Raw genomic sequence first — 16,105 nt, forward strand, 5'->3', positions numbered from 1 at the left:
TTGCCCCCATGGGGACTCAGGAGGGGAGGGCTTCAATGGGAGACACTCTCACCAACTGCCCTGCTATAGCTACAGTAACACATTTCCTTAGAACAATGTTCAAAGTAAGGCTGATAGTGTAACTCCAGGATAGAGTTCAGTAAAAATAAAACCAAACAAGGCCAGGGTGGGGTGGAGTGCGGTGGGGTGGGGGGGAGCGGTGGCGGGGGGTTGGGGGGATGCACGACTATATAATCCAAGGAGGCAATTCTCTGTTACTCTGATACACTTCAAGGGTAAAATTAGGAATAGCTACAACAATGAGTGGACTGCTTGTTCTTAGGAAATCTACCACCCATATTATTTCTCCTGACTCAGATTTTGATAAAACTGAACAAGGCAGAATGTGAGTTTGCAATCTCTCAAAAGAATCTGTGTTGTTGATAAAAAGAAGATTGTCATGCTTTTAATAACTGAAAAGGAGAAGAGAATTTAGGATTGCCTCCAGACACATGGCTGGCTGGGGCCCTACTCCATCTCAGCAGAGGGTGAAATAAGACTTAGAAATTGGAGTCAAAATCTTAAAAAAACAAAACAACAACAACAACAAAAAAACAACAGTTTGGGGTCAATTGTAGCTAAGGAAAGAAAGAAAAAAAGAGGCACCAAAAAATTCTTGAATTTTCACTTGCACAGGACCTACTAAGATACTTGTTTACAATGCAGGGCCCCAGGACCCACCCCCCAAAATTTTGGCTTCATTCTTCTAGACTGGATAGATGAATCTGCACTTTAAACTCTAGAAACAATTAGGACAAGACGCTGTTTTAAAGTGGGGCTATGAGAATTTAGTTGGGAAAGGAAAAATGCAAAGCAGTTGCTAGTGATCATTCACTTTTTTATAGATTTATTGATTTATTTTGTTTATGAGAGATTACAAAAATCTCTCAGTAAAATGCCTTGAACTGATGTTAATTTTAAACTACAATTTCCTGGTAAATCCTGTAGGACAAATTAGCTTAGAATGATGCCCCTCCTTCAGGAACTAAATGTTCTAACTTGATGCATAGAATTGCTGCTATAAGCCAATTTTGTGTTGGAAGATGTTTGCCAAAATAAATTTGATTTTATTTTTTTTGAAATTTATTTTTTTTTTAATTTTTATTTATTGATGATAGTCACACACACACAGAGAGAGAGAGAGAGAGAGAGAGGCAGAGTCACAGGCAGAGGGAGAAGCAGGCTCCATGCACCGGGAGCCCGACATGGGATTCAATCCCGGGTCTCCAGGATTGTGCCCTGGGCCAAAGGCAGGTGCTAAACCGCTGCGCCACCCAGGGATCCCAATAAATTTGATTTTAGAGGAAATACTCCAATCAGTAGGTCATTTAGGATTAGGTTTTCATGTAACAGAAAAGTCACAGTGGCTCAAAGAAAGCCTAGTACTTTTTTTTTTTTTAAGATTTTATATATGTATTCATGAGAGACGAGAGAAAGAGAGAGAGAGAGAGAGAGAGAAGCAGGCTCCCTGTGGGGAGCCTGATGTGGGACTTGATCCCGGGACCCTGGGATCGCGACTGAGCCCAAGGCAGACACTCAATCACTGAGCCATCCAGGTACCCCTGCTTGTTTCCATTCTTACAGTTTTGAAAACTGTACATGTGGGTGCCTGGATGACTCTGCCGGTTAAGTGTCTGCCTTGGGCTAAGGTCAGAATATCAGGGTCCTGGAACTGAGTCCTGCATTGGCCTCCGTGCTCGGTGAGGAGCCTGCTTCTCCCTCTCCCTCTGCTCCCCGCCCCACAGGTGCTCTCTCTTTCTCAGATAAATAAATAAAATCTAAAAAAATGAAAAAGAAAGAAAACTGTACACATGTGACATAGCTGTGACAAACCCAAGCAGCACAGAAGATAAAAACCTGCAAGTTCTCTATTGCCACAGCCCCCACCCTCAGTCCTGCCTCAAGGGCAGTCTTGGTGCCCTTTGGGGCATTTCTTGCCAGATGAGATTGTTTCCCACTCATACTTGTTACCTGATTTATCAGGCTCCTTACCCTGACTTCTGTTTTAGTTTGTTCTGTATTACTGTGGAGTTTCACTGTTATTTATCCCAAGGAGGGAGGCAGGGAGTCAATGATTACAGATGTTAGAAAGTTAAAGGGCTGGGGATGCTTAGTAGTTAAATGTCTGCCTTTGGCTCAGGTCATGATTCCAGGGTCCTGGGATTGAGTTCCACATTGGGCTTCCACATTGGGCTCCCACAGGGAGTCTGCCTCTCCCTCTGCCTATGTCTCTGTCTCTCAGTCAGGTCTCTCATGAATAAATAAATAAGTAACCTTAAAAAAAAAGAAGAAAGTTAAAGGGCTTGAGAAATTGCAATGGGTTCTCACAAATTATTCCTTGCTATATAAGCCAGGAAATGTAAATGGACCTAGGTTTGCTCTTTTTTCCCCCCACTTGACTTAAGGAATTTTCTTTCTTTTTTTTTTTTTTTTTAATTTTATTTAGTTATTCATGAGAGACACACAGAGAGAGGCAGAGACACAGGCAGTGGGAGAAGCAGGCTCCATGCAGGGAGCGATTCCCAAGACTCCAGGATCACGCCCTGAACCAAAGTCAGATGTTCAACCACTGAGCCACCCAGGCGTCCCAGGAATTTTCTTTATCTTGTTAACAACTGATGGCTGGACAGCACCAAGGCCTCTGTACCAAGGGGAACACTCAGTGGAGGAGAGGAATGTTTTCCCCTCCTTTTTGATTTACTTATTTATTTTTCTAATACCACCTTGTTGTATGAAAGTCTCAGGGTGTCAAAAGTACAAAAACATTGAAAATGGAGTTAGGAGGTAGGAACAGGCAAGTGTTGCAAGCCTTATACCCATGGACCAGGTAGGTGACAAAATGAGGAGGTGACCCAGAAGGACCTGGAGAGGTCAGATCCTTTCTAAGATGGCTTAGGCCACCTGATTCCATTTCCTCAAAGCATGGTAGAAATGCACATTTCCTGATTTCTAACTTTTAGAAACTCCATCTTATAAAACTTCAAGTCGGAATCTCTCAGGTTAGAAGCCAGTTGGTGGTTTTCCTCAAAGAAGTGGGGACAGACAGAAAGAGACATGAGCGCTATCACCTGGAATTGTTCTGGGTCTTCATCTAGGCTGGTTCCATGTGTGTGTGCAGTTTGTGAACATTTAATGGAGCCACACATAGGATTTGTGCCTTTCTCTCAATAAAAAGGTAAAAAATAAATTCATGTCAAAATAACCACAGCCTGGATTTGATGTGTGGGACAGCATTCCATCTTCTGAAATTAGGCCACAAAGGAAGTTGGGTTGTCTACATGGAAGGACAGGTCCCAGGGTCCTAAAGCGAATCACAGGAAGTCAGAAATCCACTTTGGAACTTCCCAGCAGCCAAAGCAGAATGGAAAATGAAAAATATAGTCATTTATATGGTGTGTCAGGCCAAGGAGAGAAAAAGATAAATGAATATCAGAAAAACCTTCCTGGGTGCACAAAACTCACAGAACAGCTGTGCGATTTTTGTCACTGAGTAAAACAGGTTTTACTTTCAGGCTCCAGCTTATTTTGTCTTTTGGCTTGCTGAGCTGGGAAAAGAAATTTCTTTTTCATGCAAAAGTAAATATGTTTAAAAAAAGTAAATATGTTATATGTACATATATATAGATATTGTGTATCTATATACATGTGTGTAATATCTAATCCAGATAGATTATCACCAATGCCTCCCATACTGCCAATGTTATTTTTTCTCAGCCTCCTGCCTCCCCACTAGAGGTCATGGTATCCTAAATTTTGTGTTTTAAATTCCTTTGGCTTTAAAAAATAGTTTTAACACAGATATATTTATATATATTTATAAACTATGTATGCTTAATTTTGTTTCTTTTTGAGCTTAAAAAAAAAGCATTTATGATGGACAACCCTCTGCAACTTGACTTTGCCCACTCAATTTCATATTTCTAGGATCCTTTGACAGTGATACAGGCAGCTGGAGAGAATTTATTTCCATTGTTGTATAACATTTCACCACTGGGACTGGGTCGAACAGGAAGAAATTCAAGACTCCTTGGAGAACTACCAAGACAGATGCTCTTGTCCTGCCCTGGACATATGAGGTTATGATGGTTTGCCCCTACCTGGGGCCTAAGAATGGAGCCAATACAGGGAAGAGCAGAATGCAGGTGGAAAGAAATGGACCTGGAGTATATCCCTTGAACTCTGAGTGCAGCTGTTCTGGGAGGGAGAGCTTCCCTTGGGCTCTTCACTAACACGAGCTCATCTGTGCTCGAGTTTGGGCTCTTGTCAGTCTGAGGGTGATTTTACTGACACTTATCTAGACAGTGTCCTCATAGGTAATAGAGTCCTATGCTTAACCAACTGTGCCACCCAGGCATCCCTATTATTTCTTTTTATTCTTAGCCGAGCTAACAGGTAACAGTTCAAAACACTAATACTAACAATGAACTTGATTATGCATGCTAATATACATGCATGCTAATGCATACTTGCAGATAAGTAAAATAACCAAGGAGGGGAGGAAAGAGGATTATTTGCATCAGTACCATCCAACAATTGCACCCCTTAATATTCATCCAAAGCAGTTGAAAAACTCATGTTCACACAAAAACCTGCACACAGATGTTTAGAGCAGCTTTATTGATGATGGCCAAAATTTGGAAGCAACCAAAATGTTCTTCAGTGGGTAAATGAACAGTGGCACATCCAGATAATGGAATATTGTTGAGTGCTAAAAATAAATGAGCTATCAGCCTTGAAAAGACATGGAGGAACTTTAAATGCCAATTACTAAGTGAAAGAAGCTGAAACAAGCTACATACCATGTGATCTAGACTATATGACATTGTGGAGACAGTAAAAAGATGAGTGGTTGCCAGGGGCTACGTGGTGGGGATGAGGGAGGGATGAGCAGGTGGTGCTGAGGATTCTGAGGCAGTGGAAGTGCTCTGTATAATATCATAATGATGATGCATGTCATTATACACCTGTCCAAACCCACAGAATATCCAACACCAAGAGTGAACCCTAATGTAAACTATGGACTTTGGGTGATTATGACATGTTAGTGTAGTTTCACTGATTGTAACAAACGTGGCCTTCTGGTGGGAAATGCTGAGAATGGGAGAGGCTGTGTGTATGGGAAATCTTTGTTCCCCTCAATTTTGCAGTAAACCTAAAACTGTTCTAAAAAACTCTTTTTTTTTTTTTTTTTGGAAAGGCAGACTGCCACATGCAGTGCCTCATTTGGGTATATTGGGAGTCTTAGAAGCTTGATGACCCTACATTCTCCTACAAATGGACCTTGAGAGCTTGTTTGGAGGTTCTAGCAGGGCACAACAGCTACTTGTACACCCTTGACCAAAGAGCAGTCCTCCTCTATCGGGGAAAGTCATCCTCTTCAACCAAGTGCACAGCTTTAGGAGGAAGGAAGGAGGGAGGGAGGGGACACCCACCTCGCAAGACATGCCAACCAAATCAACCCTGGTGATCACTAGGGTGATCACTGGGGTGACGGATATCATAGTCAGATCACCCTCACATACAACACAGTGGATCATTAGGAGACTGGGAGCAGCCACCACAATAAAGAATTAAAGTCTCAAAAAAAAAAAAAAAAAAGAATTAAAGTCTCTGTTTCAGTTTTCAGACCTGAGCCAGTTTGCAGACCTAGAACCCACTAATCTAGGAGAGGCTGAATCTCTTGGAAAAAGGCCTTGTAACACCACGGCTAGTATAAATGGCAATGATGCCCTCAGTAGTTCCCTCTCCCTCCCACAAAAGTAAGAACTATCTAGTTAGGTAACTGTGCACTGAGAAAGGGGTAGTACCAAATATTTTGAGGACACAGGATCCAAGCTGATATGATACCTGGAAACCTAAAGCCTTACCTTGTCCCTTCGTTAGAGTAGGGGCAGGTGGGGACCAAGTAATAAGTCATCCTGACCTCAGTCCAGCTCACAGCTGCTCTCTAGGGGTCATTTTCCCTGTCCCCAAATGTATCATTTGAAATGGGCAAACTTGAGGGTTGGCAGAAACCTTATATTGGCCTGCATAGTGAGGTATCATAGTGGGGAAGGTCCAGGGAAATCCCCTGAAAGTGTTCCCTTACCCCATCCAAGATAGTAGGGGCAAGCAGTGGTGATTCATGCCATCCTGAAAACCATAAAGGATGTGGGTTGGTGGCTCCCAACATGTCTCCATTTAATTTACCACTCTGGCCTGACATGGGTCCTGGAGGATGACAGCAGACTGTGGCAAGGTCAACCAAGTCATAACCTCAACTCTAGCTGCTGTGTCATACATGCTCTTTGCTAGAGTGAATTACCACTAATCTTCACATGGGATGTGGCCTTTGGTTAGCTATGCACCTCTTTCTAGCCCTGTCAGAAAGGGGAATCTGAAACAGTTCTCATTCATGTGGGAGTCTTGTACTTTTGAGTACTTTTTGAGGGGCATTCTTGCTCCTCTAGGACCTTCCCTCTTTCTGCAATAATGCAGTAGAGGGACCTGGATTTCTGGGCCATGCAACATGGTCATTACGTTGGTTCGTCTTATGCTGACATTATGTTATTCAGACTCTATGACCAAACAATGGCTAATACATTGGAAGAATTGTTCAGACACATGAGCCCTACTTTCTGACCCTAACCTGGTGTGGGAGTGGGGAACAATTATGGCTCGGTGGTGGTAGAAAGGTTCCCCACCTGCTTTTGCTGGTGTGGGTGGAGTCAGTTTTTTCTATGGTACTTGGTTGGAGTAGAATGATTTCTGTCTAAAAGTTTCTGCTTTCTACAATGATCCATTCCTGCTCTTTGGCTAAAGAGAACAGATTTTTTTTTAAAGATTTTATTTATTTATTCATAGAGACACAGAGAGAGAGAGAGAGAGGCAGAGACACAGGCAGAGGGAGAAGCTGGCTCCATGCAGCGAGCCCGATGTGGGACTTGATCCCGGGTCTCCAGGATCACACTCCAGGCTGCAGGCAGTGCTAAACCGCTGCGCCACCAGGGCTGCCCGAAAACAGATTTTTGTAGGAGCTTCCCCCCCACCCCTCACCTATGCTCATTGTGCTTGCAGATTGCCAGTTACTTTAGTGGCAAGTTTGGGATATATTAGAGAAGAGAAAATCCAGAGAGCCCACCACTGTGTCCTTCCTCCCATCCCATGGCCTTTAGCCAGTTAGCCATATTTTCTCCATCTTTTAGAGTCTTATGTTTTTTAAAAGTATATGTAATTCTCAGGGTTTTCAGTTGTACTTAATGGGAGGACTAGGGAAAAGGAATATTCCATCTGCTGGAAAGTGGAAGCCCAGAAGTGTTTGAGCCTCAGAAACGAGATCTCCCACAATATAACATTGGACCAAGTGATCCACTTTACAGCACAGGAGACACAGAAGTAGGCCCATGACCCTAGGGTTCACTGGTTCATCATGGAACAGAACGCACAGAAAATGCCATCCCGAGAGAGCCATGGAATGCCCTCTGGAAGGCACTGCTGAGGTACGGGGCTGGAGTGGATACCACATGAAGTCGGATGTCATCCTCCTGGACAGAGTACACATTCCCTATCACCAATCATTACATGGTACAGTGTCCCCATCAGTAGACTACTTGGGTCTGGAAAAATGGGGTGAAAATAAGAGGTCCCATTTATCCTTGTTCCAAGTGGTCCACTTTGGAAATGCATGTTTCCTGCTCCGCATTGCCAGGCTCTGCAGCTTTAGAGGTCTTGGCTCCCAGAGGGGGAACGTATCCACCCATCATCTTGAGTTTCCCATGCTAAGAGACCAGCAGGAAAAGACCTGATCATTAGGAGGAGGTAAATCTGCTATTACCCTGGGGTCAGAGAAGAACTCCTCACTGTCAACCCTTCCTTGAGGGGTGGGGTGAAAGCAGAGTCACTAATTTGGAGAGTGGGTATTTGATTTCTTCACTCTCTTGACTTCCAGTACCCTGTCGGGTTGTCCTAACTCATCTTGGCCCCCAGTCTCACCACTGTTGTCAGAATAGTCTGTGCAATGCAGCCTCTAGGAACCACCACTCATGGAGGTGTTGCCTGTGATGACAGGATACTTCCCCTCTGCCACCTCAGCCATCGAGGCCTTTTGTGTTCAAGCTTCCTATCTGCAGAAAGCAGGCTTGGGGGCAGTAGATTAGATTGCTAGGAAGATTTACCAACCCTTGTTCCTCATTTCTTCCCTGCATGGCTTTCTCTATGTCTCTCTCTTCTTCTTCGTTTTTTGTTTTTTGTTTTTTTTTTAAGATTTTAATTCTTTGAGAGAGAGAGAGAGAGAGCGAGCAGAGGGAGAGGGAGAAGCAGACTCCCCACTGAGCAGAGAGCCCAACTGGGGGCTCGATTCCGGGACCCCAAGATCCTGACCCAAACTGAAGGCAGACACTCAACCGACTGAGCCACTCAGTCGCCCCTTTTCCCTCTCCCACTTCTTAAAAGATAAGACACTTGTCCCAAATTGGGCATGGAAGCTCTGGGCAATTTTGTCTAGTCCAAGGGCATGGTTGGCCAGGGAACACATTCCATCTTAGTTTTCACTCCCCAGTGCTAGGGGAAAGGCTGCCACTCACACAAAGCTCCCATGAATGATGTGCTAATCAATGTTCAACAATCTGTTAAGAAAAAAGAAAGGAAGGAAGGAAGGAAGGAAGGAAGGAAGGAAGGAAGGAAGGAAGGAAGGAAGGAAGGGTCTTGATTTGTAGCATTTACCAGTTTCCATGGTGTAAACACTCCCCATTTGGCCAACTTCAAGTTGCTGCAAGGTCACTAAACTCAGAGATGGAAGAGATGTGCAGAAGTAACTCTTGAGAGCTGGGACCAGTGTGCTCCAGAGCACCACTGATCTGTTTCTGCAGAAGTCTACAGACTTCTTTCTGGAAACTGTCTCTTTTCTCCTAATTTACTCTCTTCAGAGTTTATCAACAGGTCTGGCTTAAGAAGTATGCTCCTCACGAAGGATGAGATAAGTGGATGAGAGAATGAATGAAATCATTGTTGCTTGCTCTACCATCCTTGTGTGTGCAGCATGAGGCAAACAGTACTCAATGGAGAAAAACTAGTTGGTTTGAAAGGCATTCTGAACATAGAAATGGCACCACACCTGAAGTCAGAAATCTTGGGCTCAGGACCTGACTCTGTCATATAATACCTATCTCTCTGAGGGCAAGTCCGTTACTGGCTCTGAATTTCATTTGGATCATCTGAAAAGAAAAGACACTGCTTATCAAAAAGGGTTGTTGGGGGATGCATGCTGAGCGTGGGTGGCTCAGTGGTAAGCATCTGCCTTTGGCTCAGGGTGTGATCCTGGGGTCCTAGAATTGAGTCCCACAACGGGCTCCCTGCATGGAGCCTGCTTCTCCCTCTGCCTATCTCTCTCTCTCTCTCTCTCTCTCTTTCTCTCTGTTTCTCAGGAAAAAATAAATAAAATATTAAAAAAAAACCCTCCCAAATCAAACGGTTGTTGAAAGGATGGAATGAAATAATGTACAGTAGAAACTCTGAAGTGCTATTTTATTCATATCACTGTACAGCAGAAACAGAAATTTTATTTTATTTTTTTTTTAAAGATTTTATTTATTTATTTATTTATTTATTTTTTGTTTTTTTTTTTTGTTTTGTTTTGTTTTTTTTTTGTTTTTTTTTTTTATTGGTGTTCAATTTACTAACATACAGAATAACACCCAGTGCCCGTCACCCATTCACTCCCACCCCCCGCCCTCCTCCCCTTCTACCACCCCTAGTTCGTTTCCCAGAGTTAGCAGTCTTTACGTTCTGTCTCCCTTTCTGATATTTCCCACACATTTCTTCTCCCTTCCCTTATTTTCGCTTTCACTATTATTTATATTCCCCAAATGAATGAGAACATATAATGTTTGTCCTTCTCCGACTGACTTACTTCACTCAGCAGAAACAGAAATTTTAAAAAAGCCATGAGTCAGTTGGTAAGAATACTCATCGGAAAGCAAAGTTTAGTAAAAAGAACTATAAACGCAGGGTGGTGAGGCTCGGTGTGGCATCAGACAGATGTGGGTTTGAAAACTGTCTCTATCACTTATTTGTTCTGTGACCTGAGGAAATTTCATCCAAAAAAATGGATATAATAATAACCCTTTGTAGGGTTGTTGCAGGAATTAGAATCAGTACATCAGTCAAAATGGGCTAATTATGCACAGTAGCAAAGAACATCCCAGTCTCTGGGAATTCCAACACGAAAGGTTGATTGCTATTTCCCACTGGTAATACATGTTCACTGTGTCCCCTGAAAACTGTCTCTATCACTTATTTGTTCTGTGACCTGAGGAAATTTCATCCAAAAAAATGGATATAATAATAACCCTTTGTAGGGTTGTTGCAGGAATTAGAATCAGTACATCAGTCAAAATGGGCTAATTATGCACAGTAGCAAAGAACATCCCAGTCTCTGGGAATTCCAACACGAAAGGTTGATTGCTATTTCCCACTGGTAATACATGTTCACTGTGTCCCCTGCTGATCAGCCTGGGGGTGGGGGAGGATCTGCTCTACATGGTTTCTGGCTATCGTAGAGCACTGCTAGCTGCCTGGGTAGAGGGAGAGAGGGCTGTACACCAGCATGAAAGTGATATACATCATTTCCACTTATATCTTATTGGCCAGAGTTGGGCATGTAACCTTACTAACCCCAAGCTGGTTGCAGACTGTAGTCCTTGAAATGCTGCAGATGGCCTGAAATGTTCTATGGGCAGCACGATGGCTACCAGAGACAGCATGATGACCTTGGCACAGAATGTCAACCCAAAGATTCCTTGTCTCCCCTCTCTTGAAACTGAGGAATAAGATGAACTCAATCATTAGGCTTGAAATTTATTTGATCAGCACCCACTGAGTAACTACTTAAAGCTTCCCTTTGTAGTTTATAAGAGAAAGAGAAAAAAGACTATTAGTTTAAAAGTGGGTCCCTGTGTCTATTTAGAAAAAGAAGTATATTTTACTTAACAAAATGCCCAGAAAATCACCTTGTTCTGGAAAAATAGCCTCCAAGCAGGGTGGCTGGCCTAGGAAAGGATGTTGAGCTAAATTACTGTATATATTAAGGAGACAAGAATTTATAGTTTCTTGAAGCAGCCTCCTTGAAGGGACACTTTCTAGAAAAGAGATTCAAATATTCAATTTAGAACAATCTACTGGGTTACACAGTGGTCTAGCTCTACCCTCAAACCTTCAACACAACCCTGCCACACTCTGGTAAGTGGTGTTTGCTGGGGGTGGGGGTGGATTAAGAAAAAAAATGCTTGTTCAGTTAATTCAGGACAAAAAGAAGAGAATGCTCTAAGTGATATCAAGAGTTTAGCAAAAAACCGTTGTGAGAAACGAAACTCCCTGAGAATCCTCAGTTATTCTGCAAGGGAAATGGAATGAATTCCCCAACCCAGTATATGAGATATTTTAATTTAAATATTAACGGGGGGGCACCTGAGTGGCTTAGTGGTTGAGCGTCTGCCTTTGGCTCAGGGCATGATTCTGGGTTCCAGTCCCACATTGGGCTCCCCATGGGGAACCTGCTTCTCCCTCTTCTCCTTTCCTCTCTCTACCCCTCTCTCTCTGTCTCTCATGAATAAATAAAATCTTTATAAATGAATGAATGAATGAATGAATGAGTAAATAAACATTAAAGGGAAAAGTTGTCCTACGAAGCAGAGAAAATGAGGCTCTCCAGCTACTAACAGATATTTATAAAGAGTAGAGGCCTCCAGGTGGAGGTGGGGGGGTGTCTTCAAGGATATCATTGGTCAACATTTAAAAAGTTATAGTTGGAGATGCCTGGGTGGCTCAGTGGTTTAGTGCTTGCCTTTGGCCCAAGGTGTGATCATGGGGTCCTAGGGATCAAGTCCCTGCATGGAACCTGCTTCACCCTCTGCCTATGTCTTTGCCTCTCTCTGTATCTCTCATGAATAAATAAATATTTTTTTAAAAAGTCATAGTTGGAGTAGATTTCTTTGAGAAATGTCAGCTTCTTATTAAGAAAGACCCCGCTGTAGTAAAGTACTGAAATGAGCTCCCTGCACTTCTCTCTGAGTTGAAGCAGGTAGGACATGTTTCCTGCTGAGGCTCTGTGTTCCTGAGTGCCCTCAGCTGTCCTGGGATTTCCTCAACAACCCAGGCCCCTCCAGGACTTTGGAGCCAGTGAGCTGAAAGGGCTTTAGTTGACCTCCACACGCCATGCAATTGCCTCCAGTCAAATAGAAAATGACATATCTCGAAATCCAAGTGGACTTTGGGGTCATAATAAGCTTCGGGGTGATGCCCATGGGTGGTACAGATTGTTTACAGAAGAAAATAGGTTCTGTGAAGAGGGTACTGTGAAATACAGATTTGTGGAACTCTTCCTAAGTTGGTTTTGGTGGTGGTTGGTGGTGTTTTGAGAGGGGACTTACTTAAAACTTTTGTGACATTTCAATTTTTTAAAAATGTTTACCCGCGTTTACACAAGAAATACTGATTTTTTCTTAGTCTTTCTTTTTTTTTTTTTTTTAATTTTATTTATTTATTCGTGAGAGACACAGAGTACAAGAGATAGAGGCAGAGACACAAGCAGGCTCCATGCAGGGAGCCCGGAGCCCTAACATGGGACTCAATCCCGGGTCTCCAGGACCACACCCCAGGCCAAAGGCGGCGCTAAACCGCTGAGCCACCCGGGCTGCCCGAAGTACTGGGAGAATTTACTGAGTGTTAAAGCAGGTTGTTAGTGGGAGACTTGCCCCATGGCTGCCCTGCTGCAGGGAATGGCCGCCTTTTCCTCCGTGTCAGAACTTCAGGGCCAGGCCAGACGTTTAGCCTCTGTGAGCACTTTTCTTTTGACTTTCAATAAGGAGTCATTTAGACTTTTATTTATTCTAAATAATCCTTAAAAAGAAAAAAAAAACAACTTAAATTATTATCAATGGCTAAAGGAAAACTTTCTTCTACTTACAACACTTCTGATTGCAAGTGTATGTGGGGTTTTCCCACATCAACCGGTTCTCCAACTCTCCAGGCACCAACAGGGTATCCTGCAGTTCCATTCCGACACCAACTATGCAGAGTTAGCATAGGCCTTGCAAGTAGGTGGCTCCATCCCACCCCCCCCCCACCCCCCCACCCCACCCCCTGCTTCAGACACTAATCACATGTAGTGGGTCCCCAGGATATCCATACTTCTGTCCAACTTGGCTACAAGTCAGTGCTTACCACGACCCTCTCAAGTTCAAGAATTTGTTAGAGCAGCTCACAGAACTAAAGGAAATACTTATGTTTATTGGTTTATTATAAAAGATTGTAGGGGCACCTGGGTGGCTCAGTCAGTTATGTGTCTGCCTTCAGCTCATGATCCTGGGGTCCTGGGATAGAGCCCCAAGTCAGTCTCCCTGCTCAGCAAGGAGCCTGCTTTCCCACTCCTTCTGCCCCCCACCCCGTTCATGCTCTCTCTCTGTCAAATGAATAAATAAAATCTTTATAAGAAAAATATATAATAAAGGATAGAGATGAATAACCAGGTGAAAGGTACATAGAGCGAGGTCCAGGAGGGTCCCAAGCACAGGCACTTCTGTCCCCACGAAGTTTGGGGTACTTCTGGCTCATGCATGCTTCTCCCATCCTGGAAGCTCTCCAAACTCAGTTTAGAGTTTTTACGGAGGAGGTTTCATCACATAGGCACCACTGATTACATCATTGGCCCTTGGTTATTAACTCAATCTCTAGCCCACTCCCCTCCCCAGAGGTCAGTAGGTGGAGGACTCAGGTCTAAAATAAAATATTAGAACAAAAGATGCTCCAGTCACTCAGGAACTTACAAGGGTTTTAGAAGGTCTGTGCCAGGAACTGGGGACAAAAACCAAATATATATTTCTCATTTATGTCACAGTGGTCAAGAAAGTCTGACAGGGAGAAAATAAAGTGGAGAGGAAGATAACCACAGGCTTCCTACTCCAGCCTCAGAGAGGCAAGAGACATAGAAATGTCAGAGTGGGCTTTCTCCCTGGTCATCCTTGACCTCAGGACAAGAGGCAGTGCCTCTGCCTGCAGCCCAGAGCAGTAGGTCAGGTCCAAGGCAGAGTAGCTCTGGGCACAGCACCCAGGTGAGGCTGTACACACATCTCTTCCAACCAGCTGCTGCGGTACCTGGGAGGGACTTGCAGAAAATGAGTTGTCTGTTGCGAGGCCTTGGGTGGGCTCCTGAACCCCTATGGCCCTCAGCTTCCTCAGCTGTAAGATGGGGCTGATAAAAAGAAACCCTTAACCAAGAAACATGGGGCCAGATGTGTCTCAGAATTCATAGTTTTTCCGATCTGAGAAAGGTAATAAGATGCCCATAAGTGTCTGGTTTTTTGTATTATACAATGCCTCACAGCATGGTCTGCAGCAGTAAATCCCCCGTGAGGGCCCCTGAAGGATTGAGAAGTGTCCATGGAAGCCCTCTCAGTCTTTGTCCTCCTCAGCAGGTTCTTCCAATCCCCCTGGCCCATGACCTCAGCCCCTGACTGTTCCTCCCCACCTCTCCTGAAGAAATCCAAATTCTTGAATCTTGGCTACAGACAAGCAGGAAGAATGCCTTCCCCTCCCAGACCCATCTTGAACCAACTATTCCTGAAACTGTTAAAGGAGAACTAGTGGAGGGGCGCCTGAGTGGCTCAGCAGTTGAGCGCCTACCTTTGGCTCAGGGAGTGATCCCAGATTTCTGGGCCCCGAGTCCCACATTGGGCTCCCTGCAGGGAGCCTGCTTCTCCCTCTGCCTGTGTCTCTGCCTCTCAGTGTGTCTCTCATGAACAAATAAAGTCTTTTTTTTTTTTTTAAAGGGGGATCCCTGGGTGGCTCAGCAGTTTGGTGCCTGCCTTCGGCCCAGGGCATGATCCTGAAGTCCCGGGATTGAGTCCCATGTCAGGCTCCCTGTATGGAGCCTGCTTCTCCCTCTGCCTGTATCTCTGCCTCTTTCTCTGTCTCTCAATAATAAATAAATAAAATCTTTAAAAAGAAAAAAAGGAGAACTGATGGAAGTCCCTGTGACAGTCCCTCCCTCCTTCTCCAAGGCAGAACACTCCTTTACGGGCCTCTCAGCCTGGAGTTCTGGAATAAAGGTGTGTGCTGATGCTGCTCTGGTTTTTTTCTTCCACAACATTTGGAATTTTACACTGAAACACAGGCGTGTTCTCCGTAAGCGGAGAGGATAAAAACTGTAAAGAACCTCCCCCCAGGTTAAGGTTTGCTGCCAAAGGACTCAGAAAAACTTGTTTTCAGGGCAGCCCCGGTGGCCCAGCAGTTTAGTGCTGCCTTCGGCCCAGGGTATGATCCTAGAGACCCAGGATCAAGTCCCACGTCAGGCTCCCTGCATGGAGCCTGCTTCTCCCTCTGCCTGTGTATCTGCCTCTTTCTCTCTCTGTGTCTCTCATGAGTAAATAAATAAAATCTAAAAACAAACAAACAAACAAAAAAACTGGTATAAAAAAAAAACTTGTTTTCAGAGCTTCTTGGATTTGGGAAATGAGGATATGAGATTGAGGACCTGTACTGAGTATCAAGGGATGTGAAGATTTAATGAGATAGTCCAGGAAAGTGTTTAGAATAGCGCTGGGCACTTAGAGCTTAGTAAGTATTTGCCACATGGATCATTGTTTTCTTAGAGAAAGAGAGGGCATGCACATGCGCTGGCAGTGGAGGGTGGGAGCAGAGGAGAGAGAGAATCTTCAGCAGGCTCCACACTCAGTGCAGAGCCCAACATGCCGCTTGAACTCACCACCCTGAGATCATGACCTGAGCTGCAATCAAGAGTCTGATGCTTAACTGACTGAGCCACCCAGGCACCCCTGGTGAAGCCTTTATAGGATCTTTAATTCATTCTACTTACTGTAGCTATTCCAGGGGTCACCCAGTTACTAATATTATCTTTTGTCACAACCTAACCTCCAAAATCAAATCATTCCATCTTTATCAAAACCTGTGATTGTTCAAAATAAAGCACGTGACCTAAGGAATATAGTTTTTTCTATTGTGCAAAAGCCCCTTACATTAAAAATAGAAATGCCCATCAAACACTGGTTTAAATAATGATGCATGTGAAGATCTA

This window comes from Canis lupus, chromosome 7 (genome assembly GCF_011100685.1).
Source record: "Canis lupus familiaris isolate Mischka breed German Shepherd chromosome 7, alternate assembly UU_Cfam_GSD_1.0, whole genome shotgun sequence".
Lineage (NCBI taxonomy): Eukaryota > Metazoa > Chordata > Mammalia > Carnivora > Canidae > Canis > Canis lupus.